The sequence below is a fragment of the Mercurialis annua genome, linkage group LG8 (genome assembly GCF_937616625.2).
Source record: "Mercurialis annua linkage group LG8, ddMerAnnu1.2, whole genome shotgun sequence".
Classification (NCBI taxonomy): Eukaryota; Viridiplantae; Streptophyta; class Magnoliopsida; order Malpighiales; family Euphorbiaceae; genus Mercurialis; species Mercurialis annua.
In genome coordinates this window covers 14,658,257-14,670,828 of record NC_065577.1, presented here as the reverse complement: position 1 = coordinate 14,670,828, position 12,572 = coordinate 14,658,257, and the positions used below count along the sequence as shown (strand labels likewise).

General features: G+C 37.9%; 2 long non-coding RNA genes across 2 annotated transcripts; both read left to right on the top strand.

Annotated features, from left to right (window-relative positions):
• The first annotated feature begins 2,700 nt into the window (after window positions 1-2,700).
• On the top strand, window positions 2,701-4,567 carry LOC126661309 (uncharacterized). The gene is made up of 3 exons (XR_007635625.2): window positions 2,701-2,858; window positions 2,956-3,032; window positions 4,242-4,567. It is a non-coding gene; the product is annotated as an uncharacterized LOC126661309 (long non-coding RNA).
• Window positions 4,568-10,727: 6,160 nt separating this feature from the next.
• LOC126661310 (uncharacterized) lies at window positions 10,728-12,338 on the top strand. The gene is made up of 3 exons (XR_007635626.1): window positions 10,728-10,885; window positions 10,983-11,059; window positions 12,269-12,338. It is a non-coding gene; the product is annotated as an uncharacterized LOC126661310 (long non-coding RNA).
• Window positions 12,339-12,572: the final 234 nt, after the last annotated feature.

Below are 12,572 nucleotides of genomic sequence, written 5' to 3'. Positions count from 1 at the left end.
CTTCTTGTGATTTAGCCAAATAGTATTGCAGACGTGCTTCAAAGTTCGGTCCATGAGCGATATAACTCACCATTTCGTCATGACAAGATTTCCCTAGTGTAGAAACGAGTTCAACACAACATTCATGAGAAAGTTTGCCATTCAAGAACACCGATTTAAATATCTCATTTCCACACTTTTTTGTTGCATGACTGGCGCATACATCTAAGAAGTTGAACAATCCTGGGCGTGGCTCTTGCGCAGAAGTTGGTGCTCCTAAATCTAGTGCACAAGTAAACAGTGACATGCTAAGAAAAACAGCAACTGTTATAAGAAGGTTGTTAACTCCCGCCATTTGTTCGATAAAATAATATTTACTCAAGTATGGAATGAAGATATCTTTTATGGAGTAATTCTAGTGTTGCACATCAAACTATTTATATATACATGTATTTGTAACTCCTATAAAATATATAATTAAATATGTGCAGTTTCGTTAGTAATTAAAATTTCGTAATGTGTTTCTAAAAACAAACACTTCTACAGGGTAAAATTAAAATATTTGTGCTAATTCATTACGTTACTTATATTTTAAATATCTACAAAACTTACTTATTTAACATTTACAATAAAGTTTGCCATTTAAAACTGTAGCAGCAATGAGCCTTATATATTTATAAATTCAATTCTTTAATAATAGTTTTAAATGAATATATATATGTTTATAAAAAAAATAGGGTATACAATTATGAATAAGACGCAATCGGATGTGTAATCAACATATATTACATGGATTGATAACCTTTAATGAGGGTTTAATGACATCATTTAGTGGGTTAATCTTAAGATTTAGAACTCGTTTTGGGTGGTACAGAACAATACTAGTCCAAATATTATAAATATACAAGTCCACTACAACTGTTTAATAAAAAAAATTAAAAGAATTATAAATGTGCAAATTGTGAATGTAAGTCTACTAAAATATGATTCTATCATATACATATTAGAACACGTGAATGTAGGACTATAACATTATACTAAAAGTTAAATTTTCTAATCTTTAATGGATAACACTTATATAAAATTAGAAAATGTCTTAGAATCAATTCTAGTGTTTGTGCAAAACAATAATTCTTTTGTATTACGTAAGTGTAGGGCTTGAGGTAAGTACAAGAAATCTAAAACAATATCTTAATATCAAATTTCGGATAAGGAATCTACCGCTATTGTTTCCTAAAATTGATTAAAATTCACACCTTTATTATTTACTCAGAAATTATTTAGAATTATATTCGCCCTTCTCAAGGAATTAAATATTTTAACATGCAAATTTAATTCATATAGATTATGTATTAATAAATATTTTTAATTCAGATAATGTAAAATTTACATATGGTTTAGTGTAAAAGAATTTAAATGAAATAAAAAATGACTTAAATGGTTTTAATTTCTCAACACCGTACGAAATAATTCAAAAAGTTAAAGAAATTTAAAATTATAATATCGGCAAATAGATATGTTCGAACTCAAAGAAATTATATAACTCTCTTGGTATGTAAAATATAAAATTAGATATTTAACCCAATTCCACAAAATTTAGTATGTAATTATAAATAATTACTTATGCCATTACAACGCAGAGATTGTTTACTGGTATACCGTATAAAGATTATTTAAACTGTAAATTTTGAGATTTATGGATAGCAAAAATTAAAAAAAATTCATACTTCTTTTTTTAATTTAATAAAAACATAAGTCGACTATGCTAGTTGTTGCTTTAATAACATGACTAGTACCTTATTTATTTTACTTATTCAGAATTTAATTGTGCAATGAATTTTATATTTTTAAATATACGTCCATTATATACACATTGACATATATTTTATATTTAAAAAACAATTAAATTATGTATTTGTCTTCTAATATTTCTGCTTGTAAAATGTGAGCATCATTTTTTCGATTTTTTTAATAAAAGGTTTGATTAAAAAAAATGGAATTTCATAGTGCTATAATACAAAGTAATTGATATTATCCTATGTATTCCATAACAAATAATAGAACTTAAGATGTTTTTATTATGTTTTATTTTTAAATTTTACAAAGTGATTATTCCACTTTTCATTATTCGATGCGTAGCATAAGTAGTGCACCGTTTGGACATTGAGAACATAATTGACGAGATTACACGTGCTAGATTTTTATCAGTTTGCAATTGCCTTCGGAATAGGAAAACAACCAATGTATACTTCTTGTGATTTAGCCAAATAGTATTGCAGACGTGCTTCAAAGTTCGGTCCATGAGCGATATAACTCACCATTTCGTCATGACAGGATTTCCCTAGTGTAGAAACGAGTTCAACACAACATTCATGAGAAAGTGTGCCATTCAAGAACACCGATTTAAATATCTCATTTCCACACTTTTTTGTTGCATGACTGGCGCATACATCTAAGAAGTTGAACAATCCTGGGCGTGGCTCTTGCGCAGAAGTTGGTGCTCCTAAATCTAGTGCACAAGTAAACTGTAATACCCCGTATTATTTTTCGGTGCTTTCCGACAAGTTTTCCGAATATGATTTGAGGTAAATTCGAAATTTAGTGGTTTGGTTCGGTTTAGTTTTGGCTGAGTTGATTATGGTGGTCCAACAATTCAAAATCAAATGAAAAAAAAAATTATAATAATAAAATCTTCACCTGTTAGCTTAAGGGCAACGAGACCTCTTATTTCTACTAAGCCTAAGCTTAGTTGCAGAGCCATCCACGTTTCTTTTTTTTTCCTAAATATATACCTATCATTCTAACCCTAGCCGTTTCTCTGAATTCTTAACAATCATAAACAACTCATCGCTCATCCCTCGCTTCCTCATTCAACCTTGGTAAGATATTTCATGTTCTTCATCGTTGTTCTTGGATTTTCTGTTTTGGCTTATAAACGGCAATTCCGTTAACTGATTTGTTCGTATTCGTTTGTAGATCGAAATCGATTCCGTTTCCTCCTAGAGATTCTAGACCCACGTATCTACGTTTTCCTATCTCGTTTTCATAAAACGGTACGTAATCGATCTCGTTTGAATCGCCGCCGTCTCACCGTAATTGTTTTATTTCATAACTGAGAACTGATTTGATGTTACTGCCGAACTTTTAATTTTCTTTGGCTATGATCTTGTTGCTTAATGATATTGTCTATTGATAATTGGGTCATTAAATATGGAATCTCAGTTCATGAATTACCTTTGGGTTTTGGTTTGGTTTCATGGTCGGGTTGCTACTGTAAACTATTGTTTACGTGAAAAATGAGTTATGCTTTGATGAAGGTGATGATATGTAGAAAGTGTATTGGTTGCTTTTAAATTGTTATGACTAAATGTCCTTTTTAGTCACCAAATTATTGATTGTTTCAATCTGTTGGAGGGAAAGCATTTGGTTGGTTATGGAAATTGGCTAAATGGCCAAAGTGATAATTTATGTTGTTTAATTAAACCCAATAAATCCCTATTGTTATTATATTGTTAATTGATTGATATTAACTTTTAGTTTACTTCGATTTATAATTGAAAATGATATATAATTTATAACTTAAACAAATGTAATTACTCGGGTAATTATATTTGTTTTCGAATATCAAATTGGGCATAAAAATTGGCTAAATTACAATTTAGCCCTTGAACGTTTTTTTATAACTTATTTAATTAAGTTTTTGGTTAGAAATTTCACATTTTGTTTTAATTATAAACAAAAGCAATTAATTTGATTTCGGATATTAAATTGGCTAAAATACAGTTTAGTCCCTAATTGGCTAAAGTTCAGTTTAGTCCCTAAATTTTATATTACTTATTTGATCAAGTTTTCGGGTTGAAACTTAGGTTACTTAATTTGCAAGATATTGAATTCCACTTAAAATGGATAATTATTTTATTAAATTATTTTAATTTATAAACTCGGGTTTATAAATTTAATAAGTTTTATTTTGGGTTAGACTAAGGCGCCCGACAAGTGGGAAGAAGCTTGGTAGTTTTAAATAACTCGGCTGACTCACTAATACGGATTTTAACTTGGATTTATTTAAATTATTTTACGAATCATTTTAAATATATTTACATGATTTGTACGTACTTTATAACTTGGGTTATTTTTGGAATGCATTAATATAAGTGTTTATTAAATGTGGCTTGGTATTGTGTTGTGCTAGTCCTATGTGGTGTCTAGTACTCCTTAGAGTTAGGGTCTGATTTTAATTATGATTTTAATATTTTATTTAGACCCGTCGACTGTTCGTACTTCAGAGGCGAACTAGAGTTAGATTGCTTGCCAGGATCACGTGGATTTAGCAAGCAGTGAGTTTATATCTCTATTTACCTCTTTATTAAGCAAATGTTATATTTTGTATATTTATATGTATAAACAGCTTTCGAACTGTTTTTCGGCATTGTGGATTTGATTTGGAACGTGCTACTCGATGGGCATCATCGGGACTGCGTGCGCACCGGTAATGATTATGGTATTGAGGTAGGTTTGAGATACGTCTCACCTTAGTGAGGGCACCGGTGGAAGATACGTCTCCTGGGCTCACTATTTATTAAGTGATAGTCGGGGATCGGTTATTGACATACGTCTCACCGACACGATAATGGATTTAGAATTGTGGTTTAGGGCTTCATTGATAATCCATAATGAAAATGTTTTATTAAACGTTTTAAAGGTTTTTAACTTAATAAACGTAAATGGTTATATAAACTCTACTCAGTAAATCTGACCCCGTTGTTTTCCAAAATTTTTCAGGTTTATGATTTGAGCATTGGTCGATCTCCGTTTTTCATTCTCGGAGGTTCCTTATTTATTTTTCAGAATAAAAGAGTTGAACTGTTTTAAACTCTTAGACCGCAGTAGTAGTATTAGATTATTTATGATTAGTCTTTTATTATATTTTAGACTGTTGATTGTTGGTGATTACTTTATCGTTTTTGGGCATGACTACAGTAATTATGGTATTTATATTATATTGTCATACTGTTGGAGTTATAATTTCAGATAAGTATACTTTGAATATATGTTGCTTATTGTACTGTTAGATTAGGCTGAAGTCTCGGTTGCCCCCGAGCATGTGGTTTTCTGCAGGTACATTGTTTTAAATGATATAAGTTGGTTATCCGCAAGGCTAGCTACGGGTTTTGGTACAGCCATACCCATACCCTAGCGCCGGTCACGATTCATGAAAATGGGTCATGACAAACTTGGTATCAGAGCTTTGGTTTCAAACCAAGGCCTTTTAAATGTTAAGTGTTTATTTGTTTGGCTTGTTAAGTGACTAAATTGTCCTAGGAACTACTGCGGAATTAGGATTCGAGTCTTGTCTTTGAAACATCATCTTTTATTTTCAAAACTTTCTGCCTACTCCTATAGGAATGTCGTGAGTCAGTCGTGTGGATTTAATTGCTTATTGCTTATTATGTGGTTGTTTTCACTTGGGTGAATAAATTTTTATCGTTGTTGATTTCTCGGGAAATCTTAATTGGTGCTTGTTTTGTTTCATGCTTGGGTATGAAATTTGCTGTGTTATTTAAAAATTGTTCTTGTTCATTCTTAGGAATGAATACTCGTACTCATGCTGCGGCTCAGCGAAATGCTGAGGTTGATGATGCAATCTCTATGGAGGTGGACCAGAATGAACCAGAGGTTCAAGCTGGTAGAGGAGTAGCATGCCGAGGCCCAGCCGGTCGGGGTCGAGCTGGTCGAGGTCGTGGTGGCCGAGGCCAAGCTGGCAAAGGTAGAGGCAGAGGCGTAGGACGCGGTGCTGCAGGGGGTGATCAAGCACCAGGTGCGGCACAACCTGAGTTGGACGATTTCGACTTCAACACGTTTTTGGCTGGAGTCGATGCGTTACAACTCAACCAGGTTCAGCTGCAAGCGGGACAAGTCGCTTTGCAGGATCAGTATGCGGTTTTAGGTCAGATTGCTCAGCAACAGCAACCACAGGCTGGTGGTGCAGTAGTTGGTGGTGTTGGAACCACTGACAAGGATCTGGTATTGGCTTACATGAGGCTGAAGCCAACTGAGTTTGACGGTTCTGGAGACGCGCTGGATTTTCTCGAGGAGGTTGAGCAGAATGCTCGGCGACTACAGGCTACTGAGCGTCAAACCGTCGTTCTAATCGAGATGTCAATGAAGGGTTCAGCCGGAGACTGGTTTCGTAGCTCTATTCATGCTGACATGGCTACCATCTCCTGGGCTCAGTTTGTGGCGAGATTCATAGCTTTTTTCTTGCCGTTTTCAGTGACAGAGGGTCACAGAGACAGGTTGCTTTCACTTACTAGGGATGATAGGTCAGTATCCGAGTACACGACAGAGTTCGTGAGGTTGGGACAGTTTGCGTCGGACTTGCAGACAGATCAGGAAAGGGTGAACAACAGATACGTAAAAGGCTTAGGGCGCGATTTTGTGAGTTTGCTGACCGAGACACGCAGAGATTTTACAGACGTAGTAGACAGTGCTCGGCGTATGGAGAGCTCGTTACTGCAGTTTGGGGATATTTCTGGTCCTTCTCAGACCAAGAAGTCTTCTGGCCCTGGACAGCAGAGTGGTGGTAGTAGCTACCAATCGGCACCTTCTCAGTACAAGAACAAGAAGAGGGGTGTCAAGAAGAGTTATCAGCCGTACACCTACAGTTCAGGCAACAGCGGTAGCAGCCGTGGATTTGGGCGCGGTAACAGCGGAGGTGCTAGTTTTCCCTTCTGCCAAAACTGCAGACGTCGACATCCGGGCGAGTGTCGTTTAGCACCAGGAGGCTGTTTTACTTGTGGCCAGCCGGGTCACTTCGCCAGAGAGTGTCAGGCATCTGGGCAGCAGATGTCGGCAGCTAGCGTTGCTCAGCCATCCTATCAGAGTGAGAGACCAGTGTTCTCTGCACCAGCAGGGTTTTCTCAACCTGCTGCTTCTTTTGGTGGCCAGCGGGGCCGAGGTTCTGGAGGGCGTGGTTTTGGAGGCCGTGGCAACGGTGGTAGAGGTTCTAGCAGCTATGGTACCGGGCAGAGCTCTCAGCAGCAGAGTCAGGGTCTGGCCAGAGTTTTCGCCTTGACTCCTCAGGATGCTCATGCATCTAACGCAGTGGTGCAAGGTACTCTTCAGATTTCTTTCGTAGATGCTCTTGTTTTATTTGATGCGGGTGCAACCCATTCTTTTGTGTCTACGTGTTTTGCTGCTAAGTTGGGTGTAACACCAACAAGTCTGTGTGAACCTTTATCTGTTTCTACTCCCTTGTCTGACTGTGTGGTTGGTTTTGGATGTACTTTCTTTTGACGTGATTTTGGGGATGGATTGGCTGGCGCGCCATTATGCTTCGATCGACTGTCGAGGGAAGTCGGTTGAGTTTCGGATTCCAGGTGATCTGCCCTTTTCTTTTCAAGGGGAGAAGGCAGAGACACCGAAGAATCTGATTTCTCCGATCAAGGCAAAGCAGATGATGAGTAAAGGTTGTCAAGCTTTCTTAGCCGTGGTTCGAGACATGGATGCTGAGGTGGGCAGTATGAACACTGTCCCTATAGTGAATGAGTTCACTGACGTTTTTCCAGAGGAGTTGCCTGGATTACCACCTGATCGGGATATCGAGTTCTACATTGACGTTGTTCCTGGAACTGGTCCTATTTCGATACCGCCGTATCGGATGGCTCCTGCTGAACTGAAGGAGTTGAAGGAGCAGTTGCAAGAACTGTTAGACAGTGGTTTTATCAGACCGAGTACTTCTCCGTGGGGTGCTCCAGTTCTATTTGTTAAGAAGAAAGATGGTTCCTTTCGGCTTTGTATCGACTACAGGCAGTTGAATAAAGCTTCCATCAAGAACAGATATCCCCTTCCTCGCATCGACGACTTGTTTGATCAGTTGCAGGGTGCGAAGTGCTTTTCCAAGATTGACTTGAGATCCGGGTATCATCAACTTCGGATTCGGGACGTCGATGTGCCTAAGACTGCCTTCAGAACGCGTTATGGGCATTTCGAGTTTCTAGTCATGTCGTTTGGGTTGACTAACGCACCAGCAGCGTTTATGGACATGATGAATCGGGTCTTCAAGCCGTTTTTAGATCAATTTGTTATCGTCTTCATTGATGACATCCTGATTATTCTCGGAATGAGGAGGAGCATGCTTATCACTTGAGAACTATACTACAGACCTTGCGAGAGCATCAGTTGTATGCTAAGTTCTCAAAGTGCGAGTTTTGGCTGGAACAGGTTACCTTCTTAGGACACGTGGTGTCGAAGGATGGGATCAAGGTTGATCCTAAGAAGATTGAGGCGGTTATGGATTGGCAGAGGCCGAGGTCAGTTACCGAGATTAGGAGTTTTCTTGGGTTAGCTGGCTATTACCGTCGGTTTGTGCAGGATTTCTCTCGGATATCTGCACCTTTGACTAAACTGACACAGAAGGGTGTTAAGTTTGAGTGGACCGACAAGTGTGAGGCAAGTTTCGAGAAGCTGAAGGAGATTCCGACTACAGCTCCTGTTTTGGCGTTATCTTTTGGCATTGAGGGTTTTACTGTGTACTGCGATGCTTCTCGGATTGGCTTGGGTTGCGTGTTGATGCAACATGGCCAGGTGATCGCCTATTCTTCTCGTCAGCTGAAGAAGCATGAGGTTAATTACCCTACACATGACTTGGAGTTAGCTGTTGTGGTTTTTGCTCTGAAGATCTGGAGGCACTACTTGTACGGTGCGACTTGCGAGATCTTCACTGATCACAAGAGTCTGAAGTACATCTTTGATCAGCGAGAGTTGAATCTGAGACAGAGGAGGTGGCTAGAGTTGTTGAAAGACTATGACTGTACTATTCAGTACCATCCTGGTAATGCTAATGTGGTAGCCGATGCGTTGAGTCGCAAGTCTTCGGGCAGTTTGGCCCATATTTCTGAGGTTGGACGTAGACCCATGGTTAGGGAGTGGCATGGTTTGATAGCTTCGGGCTACGGTTTTCAGGTTTCGCAGAATGGTAGTTTGTTGGCACATCTGCAAGTGCAGCCGGTTTTGATTGATAGGATTAAAGCTTTACAAGCTGAGGATCCACAATTGAAACGGATTATGGACGAGATCCATCTGGATGGGAATTCCGAGTTTGTTTTTGTTGACGGAGTTCTCAGGTTTGGTTCTAGACCGTGCGTTCCGGATTGAGATGGTTTGAGAGACCAGATTCTGGAGGAAGCGCATAGATCAGCTTACAGTGTTCATCCGGGATCTACCAAGATGTACCATGACCTCAAGGGTACGTATTGGTGGAGCGGAATGAAGAAAGATGTTGCAGAGTACGTTTCCAAGTGTCTGACTTGCCAGCAGGTGAAGCTGGAACATCAGAGACCTTTTGGCTATCTGCAGCCACTACCTATTCCAGAGTGGAAGTGGGAGCGGATTGCCATGGACTTTGTTGTTGGTTTACCATGTACTCGACAAGGGTACGATTCCATCTGGGTGATAGTTGACCGTATGACCAAGTCAGTTCATTTTCTTCCGATCAAGGTTTCGTATCCTGCTTCGAAGTTGGCTCAGTTGTACATCGACAGGATTGTCAGTTTGCATGGTGTACCAGTTTCAATTATTTCGGACAGAGGGTCGGTCTTCACTTCGAGGTTCTGGAAAGTGTTACAGGAGTCCTTGGGTTCTCGATTGGACTTCAGTACAGCTTTTCATCCTCAGACTGACGGTCAGTCTAAGAGGACTATTCAGACGTTGGAGGATATGCTCAGGATGTGCATTCTTGATTTTCAGGGTAGCTGGGATACTCATTTGCCGTTGATTGAGTTTTCCTACAACAACAGTTACCATGCGAGCATTGAGATGGCACCTTATGAGGCTCTGTACGGACGCAAGTGTCGATCTCCTATCTGCTGGGAAGAGGTCGGCGAGCGGAAGTTGTCTGATGCTGAGATTATTCAGATTACCTCAGAGAAGGTACCGTTGATAAAACGGAGGTTGGAGACAGCTTTTAGTCGGCATAAGAGTTATGCAGATCCGAAGAGGAAAGACATCGAGTTTCAGGTGGGAGACTTTGTGTTTCTTCGGGTTTCGCCTATGAAAGGCGTGGTTCGTTTTGGTGTCAAGGGAAAGTTGGCACCGAGGTATATTGGTCCCTATGAGATTTCAGAGAGGATTGGAGCTGTGGCTTATCGTCTGGTTCTGCCGCCAGACATGTCTTTGGTGCATCCTGTATTTCATGTTTCTATGCTGAGAAAGTGCATATCAGATCCTTCACATGTGATTGTATCTCAGAGTGTTGAGATTGACCAAGAGCTGTCCTATGAGGAACAACCAGTTGAGATTGTTGATACGCAAGTGCGTAAATTGCGGAACAAGGAGATTCCGATGGTCAAAGTTCTCTGGCGCAATCATTCTGTTGAAGAATGTACTTGGGAGACCGAGTCGGATATGCGGAATCGCTATCCTTTCCTTTTTCCGTGAGGTACGATATTTTTGATATCATGTGATTTATGAGTTTTATTTGTGTACGTGTTATTCTGGTGTTAATTGTTTATCGTGTTAAATTCGAGGACGAATTTGCAATTAGTTGGGGAGAATGTAATACCCCGTATTATTTTTCGGTGCTTTCCGACAAGTTTTCCGAATATGATTTGAGGTAAATTCGAAATTTAGTGTTTTGGTTCGGTTTAGTTTTGGCTGAGTTGATTATGGTGGTCCAACAATTCAAAATCAAATGAAAAAAAAAATTATAATAATAAAATCTTCACCTGTTAGCTTAAGGGCAACGAGACCTCTTATTTCTACTAAGCCTAAGCTTAGTTGCAGAGCCATCCACGTTTCTTTTTTTTTCCTAAATATATACCTATCATTCTAACCCTAGCCGTTTCTCTGAATTCTTAACAATCATAAACAACTCATCGCTCATCCCTCGCTTCCTCATTCAACCTTGGTAAGATATTTCATGTTCTTCATCGTTGTTCTTGGATTTTCTGTTTTGGCTTATAAACGGCAATTCCGTTAACTGATTTGTTCGTATTCGTTTGTAGATCGAAATCGATTCCGTTTCCTCCTAGAGATTCTAGACCCACGTATCTACGTTTTCCTATCTCGTTTTCATAAAACGGTACGTAATCGATCTCGTTTGAATCGCCGCCGTCTCACCGTAATTGTTTTATTTCATAACTGAGAACTGATTTGATGTTACTGCCGAACTTTTAATTTTCTTTGGCTATGATCTTGTTGCTTAATGATATTGTCTATTGATAATTGGGTCATTAAATATGGAATCTCAGTTCATGAATTACCTTTGGGTTTTGGTTTGGTTTCATGGTCGGGTTGCTACTGTAAACTATTGTTTACGTGAAAAATGAGTTATGCTTTGATGAAGGTGATGATATGTAGAAAGTGTATTGGTTGCTTTTAAATTGTTATGACTAAATGTCCTTTTTAGTCACCAAATTATTGATTGTTTCAATCTGTTGGAGGGAAAGCATTTGGTTGGTTATGGAAATTGGCTAAATGGCCAAAGTGATAATTTATGTTGTTTAATTAAACCCAATAAATCCCTATTGTTATTATATTGTTAATTGATTGATATTAACTTTTAGTTTACTTCGATTTATAATTGAAAATGATATATAATTTATAACTTAAACAAATGTAATTACTCGGGTAATTATATTTGTTTTCGAATATCAAATTGGGCTTAAAAATTGGCTAAATTACAATTTAGCCCTTGAACGTTTTTTTATAACTTATTTAATTAAGTTTTTGGTTAGAAATTTCACATTTTGTTTTAATTATAAACAAAAGCAATTAATTTGATTTCGGATATTAAATTGGCTAAAATACAGTTTAGTCCCTAATTGGCTAAAGTTCAGTTTAGTCCCTAAATTTTATATTACTTATTTGATCAAGTTTTCGGGTTGAAACTTAGGTTACTTAATTTGCAAGATATTGAATTCCACTTAAAATGGATAATTATTTTATTAAATTATTTTAATTTATAAACTCGGGTTTATAAATTTAATAAGTTTTATTTTGGGTTAGACTAAGGCGCCCGACAAGTGGGAAGAAGCTTGGTAGTTTTAAATAACTCGGCTGACTCACTAATACGGATTTTAACTTGGATTTATTTAAATTATTTTACGAATCATTTTAAATATATTTACATGATTTGTACGTACTTTATAACTTGAGTTATTTTTGGAATGCATTAATATAAGTGTTTATTAAATGTGGCTTGGTATTGTGTTGTGCTAGTCCTATGTGGTGTCTAGTACTCCTTAGAGTTAGGGTCTGATTTTAATTATGATTTTAATATTTTATTTAGACCCGTCGACTGTTCGTACTTCAGAGGCGAACTAGAGTTAGATTGCTTGCCAGGATCACGTGGATTTAGCAAGCAGTGAGTTTATATCTCTATTTACCTCTTTATTAAGAAAATGTTATATTTTGTATATTTATATGTATAAACAGCTTTCGAACTGTTTTTCGGCATTGTGGATTTGATTTGGAACGTGCTACTCGATGGGCATCATCGGGACTGCGTGCGCACCGGTAATGATTATGGTATTGAGGTAGGTTTGAGATACGTCTCACCTTAGTGAGGGCACCGGTGGAAGATACGTCTCCTG